Source organism: Kogia breviceps, chromosome 5, assembly GCF_026419965.1.
Source record: "Kogia breviceps isolate mKogBre1 chromosome 5, mKogBre1 haplotype 1, whole genome shotgun sequence".
NCBI classification, from domain to species: Eukaryota; Metazoa; Chordata; class Mammalia; order Artiodactyla; family Physeteridae; genus Kogia; species Kogia breviceps.
In genome coordinates, this window is record NC_081314.1 from 61,575,439 (window position 1) to 61,589,664 (window position 14,226).

A 14,226-nucleotide genomic window follows, 5' to 3' on the forward strand; every position below is an offset into this window, starting at 1 on the left:
ATGAAGTTCTGAAGCCCTTCTGCTCTGCCAACAAAATATTTCTGTGCCACTAATGCATCAGTTCTCCTGATGCAGCAAGATCAGCCTGCATTTTCTGCTCAACTAGGAAGAATTTCTCTTCCTCACCTATGTGTTATACTCCTGTATCTGGGTCCTAAAAACAATTTACCCTACACTCCCAGTTTCTTAAAGAAAACATTTCTTTCCACCGGACTTATATCTTTCTCTTTCCAGACAAGACTCCTTTATTCAGAATCTGTGGACCATCATTTTTCCCCCCCCTGAGGATACAGGTTGGGAGAATAAGCAGAGGGACAGATGATGTCCTACGCTCACAATTTTCCTCTTCCAGAGTGTGGTGCTGGGAATGGACCACATGCATAAGTCCTATTCCCTTAGGAAGAGTTCTTTGTCAGAAGCTCCTCAGCACCAAAGACTCCCCCCACCCCCACCTCCTTCCATTCATGCTCAGCCATTCCACCTCAGATTTAACTAAACTGTTTTAAAAGATGTATGCAATTCACATTCTATCACGTGGTATCAGTTGTTGCAACTAATTAATCCCTTTTGTTTTCTTGTAAAGGACTGAGTTAACAGATGATTTATTGTGTGGTTTTGGGTAGATATTTGGCTTAGAGAGATCTAAATGACAACTGTAGACAATATTCTGGTTATACTGGATAAATAGTGCCTACTGAAGGATGATGCTATCAGCTTTTTCCTTCCTTCCTTCTTTCCTTCTCCCTTTCCTCCCTCCATCCCTTCCTTCTTACTTTTCTCTTCTCTGAATAAGTTATGTGTTGAAAACAGCAGAATTCTACATTAACCGTGTCAGCCATATGAATGGTTAACACGTTGTCTCAATATGGAGTCATCTACCACCCTGTGAGTTGCATTTCCCTTGGCTGGTGATGGATAACTCCCATATGCTAGAATCTGTGGGTCATCACTATTGTCTGTGACAATGTTGAAGGAAGTCAGTGTTTCTTCTAAGGTTGAACTTCATGCTCTATGATCTGTTTCTCAATTTTTTTTCATTATCACACTCCCCTTCCAGACTTCCACCCACCAGGAGCCTTTTCAGTTCAGTTTTTTTTTTTTTTCCTACTTACCTCCTCCGACCTCTGTGATATTTTATTACCACCGATATACTGTTTATCTGTTTGTGCACCATGGTCCTCCAACTATTGTGATAACTAAGGTTTCTTTCACACCCCCACCACGGAACTGATTTTTACTATTGAGGCAATATCAGTCCCCATGTAGAATTCATGCTCCATGAAAAGAAATGGCATGAGCGCTGGACAGCTCTGATAATGCTGAGTATCTTTTCTTTTCTTTCCTTTTTTGGAGGAAGGCAGTTTGACATAATAGAATGATTAGAGACTTGAGAGTCACAGAGATGGGAGTCCTGCTTTTGCCATTACCAGTTGTGTGATCTTAGGAAAACTTATCTGAACTTTATTTCATCGAAAGTAAAATGTAGGGCTTCCCTGGTAGCGCAGTGGTTGAGAGTCAGCCTGCCATGCAGAGGACACGGGTTCGTGCCCCGGTCCGGGAAGATCCCACATGCTGCGGAGCCGCTGGGCCCGTGAGCCATGGCCGCTGAGCCTGCGCGTCCGGAGCCTGTGCTCCGCAACGGGAGAGGCCACAACAGTGAGAGGCCCGCGTACCACAAAAAAAAAAAAAAAAAAAAAAAAAGACAGTAGTAAAATGTAGGAAAATATACTTTGTTCATAAGACTGTTTGGGGATTACACTTTAAAATCCTTATGCAATTTTTAGCACAATCCTTCTCATGTAAGTTTAATTCCCTAGTAATTATTTTAGTTTATATTGGTAAACTCATTAATTTATTGATGCCAATTACCCTCCATCTTCTTGAAATCACACTTCCTCCTGGATTATTTCATACACTGTCTGTTATGTCCAATTCCATAAAATGCTACAACTTATACAGACCTTGAAGCAGGTTCATTTTCCCTTCTGGAAGGGAAAACAGCTTATATTTACAGCTTTCCCAACCCAAATCATGTCAGATAGAAAGTCAAATGGAACACAGGCAGGTTAAGGAAACAGTTCCAAAGGTATTCATGTTTCCTCGATCTCAAATTGAACAATAACTTTTTGGGTTTCCACTAGAAATTTTGGAGTTTGCTCAGTAAAATTCATTTTTATACTTCAAAAAGCTATTTATAGTATTTTTAAATACTTATTATTATAGTACTTTTTAATACTTCAAATAACTATTCACCAGAGGTTCTTGGGAACTTTCTTTTAAGCTTACGCTTACATTTAAACCTTTTATTTTGGCGATATGCGGGCTGCTCACTGTTGCGGCCTCTCCCGTTGCGGAGCACAGGCTCCGGACGCGCAGGCTCAGCGGCCATGGCTCACGGGCCCAGCCGCTCCGCGGCATGTGGGATCTTCCTGGACCGGGGCACGAACCCGTGTCCCCTGCATAGGCAGGCGGACTCTCAACCTTTGCGCCACCAGGGAAGCACCATTTAAACCTTCTTAATCCTTGCTAGTCAAACTATGATCCACAGACGAGCAGCTCCGCTATCCCCCGGGAGCTCGTTAGAAATAGAGTCTCAAGTCACACCCAAGATCTACTGAATCAAGATCTTCATTTCAATAAGATTCCCAGCTGATCTGTATGCACAGTAAAGTTTGAGAAGCATTTTGCATAATCACTTTTCTTCCTCTAACTGCATCCAATGATTACTAATCTTTTAATAACCCATAACGAATGCTATTTGCAAATATTCTTATTACATATTCATACCTATTAACACTATTAACTAAGTAGCACTATTAACTAAATGCTAAGCCTAGCCTTCTTCAGTAAACATATTATTCTTTGACCACACCCACAGAGTAATCATAAACTTTAGTATGTTTATGACTCACCCGGAAAGCCTGCCAAAAATTCAGGAGACTACTCACAGAGACAAGGATTCATTAGATCTGAGATGACGTCCAAGGATCTGAATTTTCCACAATTACTTAAGATTTTCCTTATGCAAATGGTCCACTGACCATAGTTTATGAAAAATGGTATTATACTCTAACATTTGTTAATGACAAAAAAAGTCCCTTTCCCTTTCTTATCCCTCTAATCATGCTAATTGATAGGAGTATTTGGTCACTGGTATAGAGGTATACATTAGGTGTGTAGAAAGGCCATGAAACATACACCAAGTCAGCCTTTGTAGAACACTTCCTGGTCTCATCCTGATATTCTTCTCCCTCTCTCTGTTTGATCTTGTAACTCTGCTCTGGAAAAGAACATGTGAGAGTGACTGAGGCTGCAGAGAATATATTGCAGTGCTTATTAATGAAGGAGAGTGACTTCCATCACTTACTCTCTTTCTAATCAATGAGAATTGCAAAGATCACTAGTATTTATTATAATATTTATAACTATTTTTATAACTGTGAGGGAAAGGAGAAGAGTAAAGTTAGAAAAAAATTAGATATGTCACGATGCTTGGAGGAGAATTTTAAAATAATTCCTAACCTAGCAGTATAGGCTATTTTGTGTATGTTGGGCAGTAAATAGTTAATTCATAGCCATAGCATACTGCTTGTTCTTGACACCAGAATCAAGGTAACCAGTATATATTAGAAGTCTTTCAAAAGTGGATGTACAAAGAAGAAAAGACATTAATCAAAGTACAATGTACAATTTTAAAGATAGCAGATAACCTTCCCCATCTTCCTTGAGAAACAGGAGCTGAATAATCATCAGCTTACACAGAAGTGTCTTTCAGAAAGACTAAATGCTTTGCAGTGGCTGTTACTTGGAGGTTGAAATAGAAATATAGTAGCAAAAGTTAGTAGCACATATTATATGAAAGGATTAAATAATCCTCTGTATATACAATACTATATAAAAGGCTTTTATGTTCAATAGGAAAGCTCCATCAGGTAAGTAAAACCATGGCTAGTGGGAATGCTTGCAATTGAACCCTGTTGAAATTACCTCTTGGGGGCACATATTGCAAATTTGACTTGAGATGCTAGCGCTAGCTTTGGAGATTCCTTTTGGAGAATAGGATCTTCTTCAACACTAGACTTAATCAGAAATTATGGATATGAGAATTAATTTTGAGTATTTATCTATCTCTATATCTGGAGGAAATGTAAATACCTTTAAGATCTCTTCTCCATTTAAATCCAATTCGATTCACAAGATTCTATGTGGGCACTTCTGGAAGCTATCTTATAGGTAATACAGCAAGTAATGAAAGTAGGATGACACCACAGGAAGCGATGTAGGACAGAGTCAAAAACCTGGGGGTCACAAGGAAGGACAGATATAGGAAGGAGACTATAAACCCTGAGAAAGGATTTGTTTCATCATTAGTTGTTAATAGAAAGCAGTTTCCATGATCTGTCCTCATCAGGAAAGCATGCTTACTTTTCTATAAAGAGGTGGTTATTAAAAGTAAGATTAGTGGCAGTACATCCAAGGGACTATAGCAAATTCCCCTAATCCTTGTAATGTGATTGGTAAAAAAATCACATGGGGTGCTGGGGAAATGATTAGATTGACATTTCCTCTGGCGTACCTTTGTTAAAATTTTTGGATCAGCTTTAAAGGAATTGTGTTTTATTTTGGCTAAGCAGAGAGACAGTGTTTTCTTTTCATTTTCCAGGGTACATTTTTTTCCTTGCCCACATCTGGTCCCACACAGAACGATCACTCACATTATCCTTTTGGATTTTTTAAAATATTATTATGTACACATTCCAAGCAATTCTTTATGTTTATAGGTAGACTAACAGTGGGGAGCTTAAGAGTGAATTCTTTCTGGGCCTCTCAGCTGCCCTTGTATCCTAGTTATCAGAGATGCCTAATGGACCCCAGTAGATTGTGCTGACATGGCTTTATTCGAATTGTAGCAATGGGAAATCTTCCTGAACAGAACATGGTCACGCCAGTTATAGATGTGAACATCTGCTGCATTAGTTGGATCAATACAGAAGATAAAGCAAACTCTTTTTGTTTTTTGTTTTTGAAATATATGGGTAAGGAATAGATTTAATGAAGCCTGGATAAAGAAGTTAGAGTTAGGTTTTTAGTTAGACTGGGTTTGTTTAGAAGGTTCTTAGAATTAGAGTGACCTACTGAATGAATTTAAAAATAAAAGTAAGATAAGATTGGATAGTATCCAAAAAGAAACAGAGCAGTGAGACTGAGATCCATAGAAAAATTTAGAACATTTCGATAGCTGTTATATAGAAATTAGCTTGGCAAAAAAAAGTAGAGTTTCTCCTACAGTTATTGACATTGTTCCAGAATCAGAAGCAAGGAACTCTTTGAATTTCAAGAGAGAGAATTGCTTAGGGTTATGGTTGCAATGGAGCCTCTGGAAAATAGTAACACTTATCTTTTCTAACAGGGGGTGAGATGGCTCTGGGATATCCATCTATAGTTGGATATCAATGTTTTATAGGGAATACTTTAAGACAGAGACATGTTGTAATGCTCAGTGTTCACCCTGAGGTGTGGGACCTAAAGGTGAGGATGTTTAAACTTTTTTTTTTTTTTTCGCTACATGGGCCTCTCACTGTTGTGGCCTCTCCCGTTGCAGAGCACAGGCTCCGGACGTGCAGGCTCAGCGGCCATAGCTCACGGGCCCAGCCGCTCTGCGGCATGTAGGATCTTCCCGGACCGGGGCACGAACCCGCGTCCCCTGCATCGGCAGACGGATTCTCAACCACTGCGCCACCAGGGAAGCCCTGTTTAAACATTTTTGAGAGAGATAAAAGAGAAGTCAAGCTAAGGTCAGTATGAGCAACTAAGGCTATGGCCCATGGTGTATAAAGAAACTGAGAATGAAAAAGTTACTACAAAGTAAGCTGCATTGCAAGGCTACACGGCTCTATTAAAGTATGCAAATGATATTAACTGCATGGAGTATTTTATATAATATAAAATTATTGCATGCCATTATTTAAATCTGATATTTTTCCCCACATTTAATTGGTAGTTTTCTGCAGGGAGGATCGGCAGTACATGGTTAACATGGTCTTTAGCAAGCCAGAGCCATTGAGAACAATAGTTGGTACCTTCCATTAAAATTAAGGAACTAGGCAAAGCCCCAGAATGCTTTCACAAGAAGGGACTAAGAAGCATAAGCCTCATCAGTGAGAACCACCTTATCAAGGTAAGAAATATATGTATTCATCTTTACTATCTTTGGTGCCTAGTGCCATGCGTGGTACATAGGTTTTGTTTTTTGTTTGGTTTGGTTTGGTTGGGCAATGAGTTTTGTGTGTACATGCCCTAGGACGGACCAGTATAATGGTTTCTTGTTAATGATAAATTGAAGTCTTCGTGTAATATCCTTCAAACATTCTTTGTGCTCCTCCTTTTCCCCAAAAAAGCTAAAATGGGAAATATTTAAATTTTAAAAAGGAAAATAAATTAGAGTAGCAAAAGGAAAAGCAATACAAACCCCAAATAAGAATAAGTTCCTGGACAGGAAAAAAAGCCAAAGGAATAATAACAGGAGCATTACATACCTAATTAAATATGATACTTAAAATTGGGGCAATGGGTTAAATTGGAACATTGATATTTGGCAAAAGGAATTCATTTGCATGAAGAAATTGGTGTTGTCATCAACTGCTGTTATAGTTTTAGTAAGCCTTTAAATTTCCACCTTTTCCCTTTGTACTTTTCCATTACACACAGCACATTATAACCAGATCAGTGGGGTAGCCAAGAGAGCAGAAGTTATATTTCAAAATGAACGTTGATAGTTAATAGCTTAGCAGCATAATGAGCTACGTTTCTGGTGGAGAGTCCAAGCTTATACAGATTGTTCAAGTCGAAACAGTGACCCTCCCGAGCTTGATGATCTCCTTAGTCATCCCAGATGGCCCATGCCATGGAAGGCATCATAAATCAACCCTTGCTATAACTGCTGCTGCTGGGAATGAGGAGAAGCAGCCATGTAGGTTTTCCTCTGTGACACTGAAGATGGCCCCGTACCCCCCAACCCCCCGCCACTTGGCTTACAGCGTGATTCCATTCATGGTGAAATTGGGTACGTGCAAATCACCTTTTCCTCTTATTAGCATTCGTAAGCCAAATCCATGTTTTAAAATCAAGCATTTTGCCCTAGCATAGATAATTTGTGTTTTCTTCCACAATGGAGAGCACAGGCATGAGAAATATAATAGTGAAGGGTGATATTCCTGGTAATGGCAATAGCTTAAGTTTATTAGATGCTTTCTGAGTGCAAGGCATTCAGTTAAGCCCCTTTCATGCAGGATGCCATTTAATCCTAACAAAATTCTAGTGAGTTAAAAACCTTTATAATCCTCATATTAATGAAAAAGAAAGTGAGGTTTATAAAGGTTAAATAACTTGCTCAAGTAGCAGAGCTGAGATCTGAACTCAATTCTTATCTGATGCCAGCTCCCATGTTTTTAACCACAGTACATTGGCTTTACTTTAAAATGTAAAGGAGCAAAAGAGACCTAAAATTTGTTACTAAGGTCTCTCTGGGCAATACTTCAATGTCTTGCTTTACTATAACATGCTTCTTCAAACTAAGACCCATTTGGTAGACTCCTTTCTTTTTCCAGAGAAAGGAAGGGATTGAGCATGAAAGCTCTTCAGCAGGACATGATTGTATGCCTTGCCTCTCAGCATTTGACCCACATTTTCAGGCTCAAGGGAAATGTCCTCTTCTTGAGCAAACTTTTCTAGAAGAACCCTCACCCCCAAACTCAGTATTAAGCACTCTTTCCTGCATATTCACCACCACACTTCATGCATATTATTTCCTCTCTTCTCTGTACTTCTTTAAGATTTCTAGAGGGCAAAATCTATATCTTATTTGTAGCTTCATTTCCAAAGCACAGCTCCAGGGTGAGGAGAGATTGTAGAACTGAGTTAAATTTCATTTAAAACATTTTGCTTCTGTTTCATATATTTAGATGTTTTTATTTACAATTAAAGTACCTAAGAAAAGGAAAGAACAAAGGCTTAGTCAATTGATTAATTTGTATAAAATAATTTGAGCTCGGACCAGGTGCCTTTACCCAGGTGAGTCATTTGTCATATGGGTACCAGGTGAGAGACAACTGTGTTCAAATTCCCAGTAGAGTAGAGAAGTACCACAGGCACAAGGCTTGCTGCTGTTGATGGACCAGCACCTCATCTTTCATATTTGCCAGAGTTAATTCAAGCAGTTAATTCAAGTAGTTAGTTCAAGCATTAATGATGTGAATTCAAAAAACATCATTTGTATATTGCACACTCAAAGTTGGATAGGAATCAGAAGACTGAAGTGGTTTTCAGGAAAGGTAAATTACAAAGATAAACATAATGGCAAAAGTCCCTGTTTTCAAAGGACTCATTTTCTATTACAGAAAACATGCAGAATTTTGCTCCTACCTATATTTAGCATTTATTTTGTTCTGACTTATCACAAAAGCAATTTTTTATTTTTATAACACTTGACAGTATATGAAGCACTATCACACTCATTTATTGTTTCATTTTATGTTCAAGATAGAGCCCCCAAGGAGCATCCTGCTGATGCTGACGACTGAACACACTTTGTTATTTCTTGTATCCAGTTACTGGGAATTAGAGGTGACCAGTGGATGGTCATGCTAATTTAAGATCATGCTGATGTCATAGAGAAGAGGCTGAGCTTTCGTTATAGACGTTAAAGGAGTGTGTCTTAGGCTAGACTTCTCTATTGTAATAAATCAGTCCCTTGTTCCATTTTTCGCTCTTAGTCTAAAGGAAAAAATAAAATATTTCCTATCTTAAAAAACACCCATATTGAAACTACACAAGCTCTTTTATGCTCTATCACAACTTATCATTGTGCTGCCATTTTCCTGTTGAGATGCTGCACCTCAGGCCACTCCTGCACAATTGTAACCAACTGTCATCAATAAAGTCAAGAAAGCAGGGCAGAAGATATTTTTTTTACTGTGGTTGTTGTTTCGTTTTTAAGAAAAAGCAGAAGACAAATAACTTTGACAACCAGAAAAAAGCTTTTACAGATAAATGGCATGTTTACATCCATTTTTTTTCCTATCATAAAAGCACCCCAAAATCAGTTTCCTTCTAATTGATAAAAGTTGATTGTATTTGAGAGAACAGCACATGGCTTCAAGGATCAGTTGAGTCAATTTTATTCAGGCCTAAAGGGGTGAAAGGAGATTAATGTTTGCCTTCTTAGGACTGGCTGTGCCAGCCTCCTCCCGAGAAGGAAGCACAGTATAACTCTTTGAACAGAGACAGTAAAGATGTGTTCTGCAACCAGTTGTACCCTGAGGGTCACACACCCCAGTGACAGCACTGTCAATGCAACCATATCCCTCCTCATACTAATGCAGTCTAAAATTTAGGGATGGCTCCAGGCCCAATCATTTCTCTTGTGAAATGGCAATTGACTCACCAACGTTGGGAAAAAAAAAGAGAAATTTTGGAAGAAAGCCAGAAAGTTAAGGCATATGCTTGCTCAACAGTGAATATTCTCCTCCAAAGTAGAAATGACCCGTCAGTACAATTAGAACCAAAATATTCCCCACCACCCAAGTCCTAGTAAAGAAGTAAAAATATTGGCAAAGGAAAGGTGGTGCATCACCTTTCATTAAAAGAGGAACAGGTAAAAGGGAGTATCCAGGTTTTTGATTGGTTTGTTTCCACTTTACAAGTCCAAAGAAACTAAAAGGCTACGAAATGCTATCATTTGATTAGATAGGAAGGCTTGCCAGACATTCAGCTCATGAAATATCAGTTGAAAAGCAATAATTAAATTATTTCCATTTTAAAACGTCATTTCCTGTATGAGGAATAACATTCTGAGGATGGTGACCTTTCCTCTCTCATTAGGTTCAGAGAAAATAAGCTGATAGAACATGAGCTTTTTAGATTAGAATAAGGAAGACTTTCTTGATGAGGAGAGGACATTAAATGACTAGGAAAAATTTTATCTCATAGTTTTGAAAAATAGGCTGTTTTCTGTTAGAATGGGTCCAATTGCAGTTCTAATTAAGTAAGGATGAAGACGCTCCTTTTTTAAAAGAATATTTTAGCCCCATAACCCTTTTTAAAATTAATCTTTCTGTTTTGAGATAATTATGGATTCACATGCAGTTGTAAGAAATAATGCAGAGGTACCACCCTTTACCCAGTGTCCCCCAGTGTTAAGTAACATCTTGCAAAACCGTGCTCCAATATCACAACCAGGGTTGTATATTGATACAGTCAAGGTGCAGAACAGTAACGTCACCACAAGGACCCCCTCTGTTGCACTTTTATAGCCACATTTATCTTTTCCTCCCTTACTGTCCCTGACCCCTGACAACCACTAATTTCTTTTCCATTTCTAAAATTTTGTGATTTCAAAAGTGCTACATAAATTGAATCATGCATGATGTAGCCTTTGGATATTGGTGTTTTTCACTCAGCTTGATTTCCTGAAGATTCATCCAAGTTGATGTGTATATCAATTGTTTGTTCCTTTTAATTGCTGAGTAATATTCTGTGGTGTGGATGTGCCACAATTTTTATAGCCGTTCACCCATCAAAGGACATCTGGGTTGTTTACAATTCTAGGCTATTATGAGTAAAGTTGTTATGAGCATTCAACTACAGATTTTTACATGAACATAAGTTTTCATTTCTCAGGGGTAAATGCTCAGGAGAGCAATTGTTGTATAGTAGTTGGGCATTTAGTTTTACAAGAAACTGCCAAAATGTTTTCCAGGGTGACTGTACCATTTAAATTTTCACCAGCAGTGTATGAGTGATCCTGTTTCTCTACATTTACTGCTGTCACTATTTTTTCTTTCAGCCATTCTCATAGGTGTATAGTGATATCTCATTGGGGTTTTAGTCCTTATTTCCCTAATGGCTAATGAGGTTGAATATATTTTTAGCTTATGTGAAACATCATGTGTATATCTTCTGGCGAAATATTTGTTCACATCTTTTTCCTACTTTCTGATTGGATTGTTTGCTTTTACTGCTGAGTTTTTAGAGTACTTTATATATTCTAGTTACTAATTCTCTGTCAGATATGTAATTTAAAAATATTTTCTCCAGGTGGTTAGCCTGCCTTCATTCTCTTAACAGAGTCTTTGGAGTGCAAATGTTTTAAAGTTTTGCTGTGATTCAAGTTATCAATTTTTTCCTTTATGGTTCATGTCCATGAACACTTGTTCTAGCTCTAGATCCTGAAGAGTTTCTCTTATTTTTTTCCTAAAAGTTTGACAGTGTAAGATTTTACATTTAAGTCCATGATTTGTTGTGAGTTAATTTCTGTATAAGGTGTGAGGTTTTGGTGGGAGTTCACTTTTTGCCTATGAATATTGAATTTTCTAGAACCGTTTGTTGAAAAAACTATCTTTCCTCCATTGAGTTACTTTTGTAACTTTGTAAGGCCATAACTTTTAACAACAAAGAAGACACAAACTTAGCTAAATTTTCATATATTTAAGGTAAATACTTGTTCATGCTTAGAGAGTACTAATTCTGAGTTTAGGCATTGTTCTCAGCTCTTTACGTAACTTTACTCATTGCCTCAATAACTTATAACTCATTTAATTACCTTAGTAACTCCTTGAGGTAGGTATTATTGTTCCCATTTTACAGATAAGGAACCTGAAACATTGCCAGGTTAAATGATTTGCTCAGGGCTTCCCTGGTGGCGCAGTGGTTGAGAATCCACCTGCCGATGCAGGGAACACGGGTTCGTGCCCTGGTCCGGGAAGATCCCACATGCCGCGGAGCGGCTGGGGCCGTGAGCCATGGCCGCTAGGCCTGTGCGTCCGGAGCCTGTGCTCCGCAACGGGAGAGGCCACAGCAGTGAGAGGCCCGCATACCGCAAAAAAAAAAAAAAAATGATTTGCTCAAAATCACAAAGCTGGTAAGTTGGTAGCTAGGATTTGAACCCAGACAATGTACCCCTAGAGGTTGTGCTATTAACCTTTGTGAGAACTGTGTTATTTACAGTGTGCCGACGTTTAGCAAAGTATTGAACATTTTCCCATTTTCCTCACTGTTATCCCAAGGTATTTCAACTAGTGTAGGAATGAGACTCTTTCCACACATCCCTCTTTTTAGGTATCATGTGTCTGATGTATTATTCATATTAAAACCCTCATGTCCATGAAAATACAACTCAAGAATCAAAAAGCATCCCATTATTTTTTAAATTTGGAGTCTGTTACACAAGTTGAAACTCTCAGTGTTGACACCTTGACCTTCCTGTTTCTTGCCAAACAACTCTTCCCCAAGGGGCTTAAAAAAAGAAAAAAACCCCACATGAATCCACTGGGGAATTCCAGTGCTATTGTCATTAGTCAGTAACAGAGCTTGGGACTGGCTACTAAAATCAACTTTAAAAAAAAAATATTTATCCTTTCAAGTTTGTTTCCTGGTTTCATAGGATAAACACAGCCAGTATTCATGAAAAATGAAGGCAGTGTGGAAGGAAACAATGTTAGCAATGTTGTCAGGGAAAAATGAAAGAAAAATGGTGATGCAGAATTCCCCATTTTGTTTCAAACGCAGAAAGGAAAATGGGATTTTAAAATATAAACCATGACAAATTATTTTTTTAAAATGTACTTTTAGTAAAAAACAAAATACCTTGTTGTAGTGTAAGGGCACTTTGGAATTTTTATTTCAAAAAACATTTCTGAAGTTGCATAACCTGACACAGATGAAGGCCAGCAGCTCCTTCTCAAATGTGAAATCAAATTGATATGGGTTACAGAAAAGCTGCTAAACTGAATTTGAAGAATTCCTTATTATTCTGTTTATTTATGAAGTAACTTCTTGTGTTCTCCTCTTGAGTGAGAGGCACTGCCCTAAGAATGGTGCTTGTGGTATTTTGCCTCATTGAGAACAGGAAAATGGGATAAAGTCTAGTTGGAAAGTTTTTGAAGTCTCAACAAGAAAACTAGTTGGTATGATCCTAAGGTCCCAAGATGTTTTAAAGTTTTCATCTTGATTTTCAAATATGTCTCCAAATTAGATTTCCAAACCACCTGAGATGTTTCTGTCACTAAAATTGGATAGATTGTGTATGTTATATATCTGAGAGATTGTTTAGAAATTTCAGGGTACTATGTCTACAATTGATGAAGCTGCTATAAGGTACTGGTGATGGGGTTTATGGAATATAAACCACATAATTAGGTTCTTCTGAAGTCATGGATAAATGATATAAAATATAGCACTTTGGAATCTTGAATCTATTTCCTGCCCCTCCTTTTCCCTTCCCCCCACTTCTCAGCACTCTTTCTCCTACTCTTTTTTGTTCCCTGCCTCACCTTCCATATGTGAAGAATTCATGCCACATATGAAAATAACACTTATAATTACATTTTAGATTTATCTATATTTATATGTAAGAGAAATTCTGAATTACAAATCCATTTATTGTAAGGGTCCTTGGTGAAGCAGAAAGAGCAAACATTATATTTTATCATTTTTAAAGGATTCCCAGAACTGTAGAGAAAACAAAGTCAAAACTGTCCTTACTGGTTTAGGCTATAGGAAATGTAGGGCATTAGGAAAAGGCCAGCTTTTTTTTTTTTTTTTAGATCAGATAGAAGGGATTTTTAAATAATTAATTAATTCAGCTGCATTGGGTTTTCATTGCTGTGCATGGGCTTTCTCTATTTGCGGCTAGCAGGAGCTACTTTTCATTGCAGTAAGTGAGCTTTTCATTGCGGTGGCTTCTCTTGTTGTGGAGCATGGGCTCTAGGAGCGCAGGCTTCAGTAGCTGTGGCACGTGGGCTCAGTAGTTGTGGCTCATGGGCTCTAGAGCACAGGCTCAGTAGTTGTGGCTCACAGGCTTAGTTGCTCTGCGACATGTGGTATCATCCCAGACCAGGACTCGAACCTGTGTCCCCTGCATTGGCAGGTGGTTTCTTAACCACTGCATCACCAGGGAAGTCCCAGCTTTTTTAAAAATTAATTTTCTCTATGTTTTCCTTCTCTTCCAGTAGAAAGGCTCAATATTGCAGCAAGACATTTTAACTGTGTAGGTCATTTGTGTTTTGAATTTCATTATGAAAATCTAAAAGGGCAGAAGTAGAATGTAGTACACAAATCATCAGTGTCTCTGAGATACTCAATGGTGAGACAATTTCACAATAAAGAGTAAATCAGATAATTGCCTGTTTTTCTTTATGAAATGTTGATAGTTATGACCTTCCAAATAGC

General features: G+C 38.1%; 1 long non-coding RNA gene across 1 annotated transcript in view; it reads left to right on the forward strand.

Moving 5' to 3' along the window:
* Positions 1–5,750: 5,750 nt before the first annotated feature.
* The window catches only part of LOC136794243 (uncharacterized), a 132,063-nt gene continuing 123,587 nt past the window's right edge, over positions 5,751–14,226 (forward strand). The window contains exons 1-2 of the long non-coding RNA XR_010840674.1: positions 5,751–5,795; positions 6,002–6,178. This is a non-coding gene — a long non-coding RNA (uncharacterized lncRNA). The remainder of the gene's footprint in view (positions 5,796–6,001; positions 6,179–14,226) is intronic.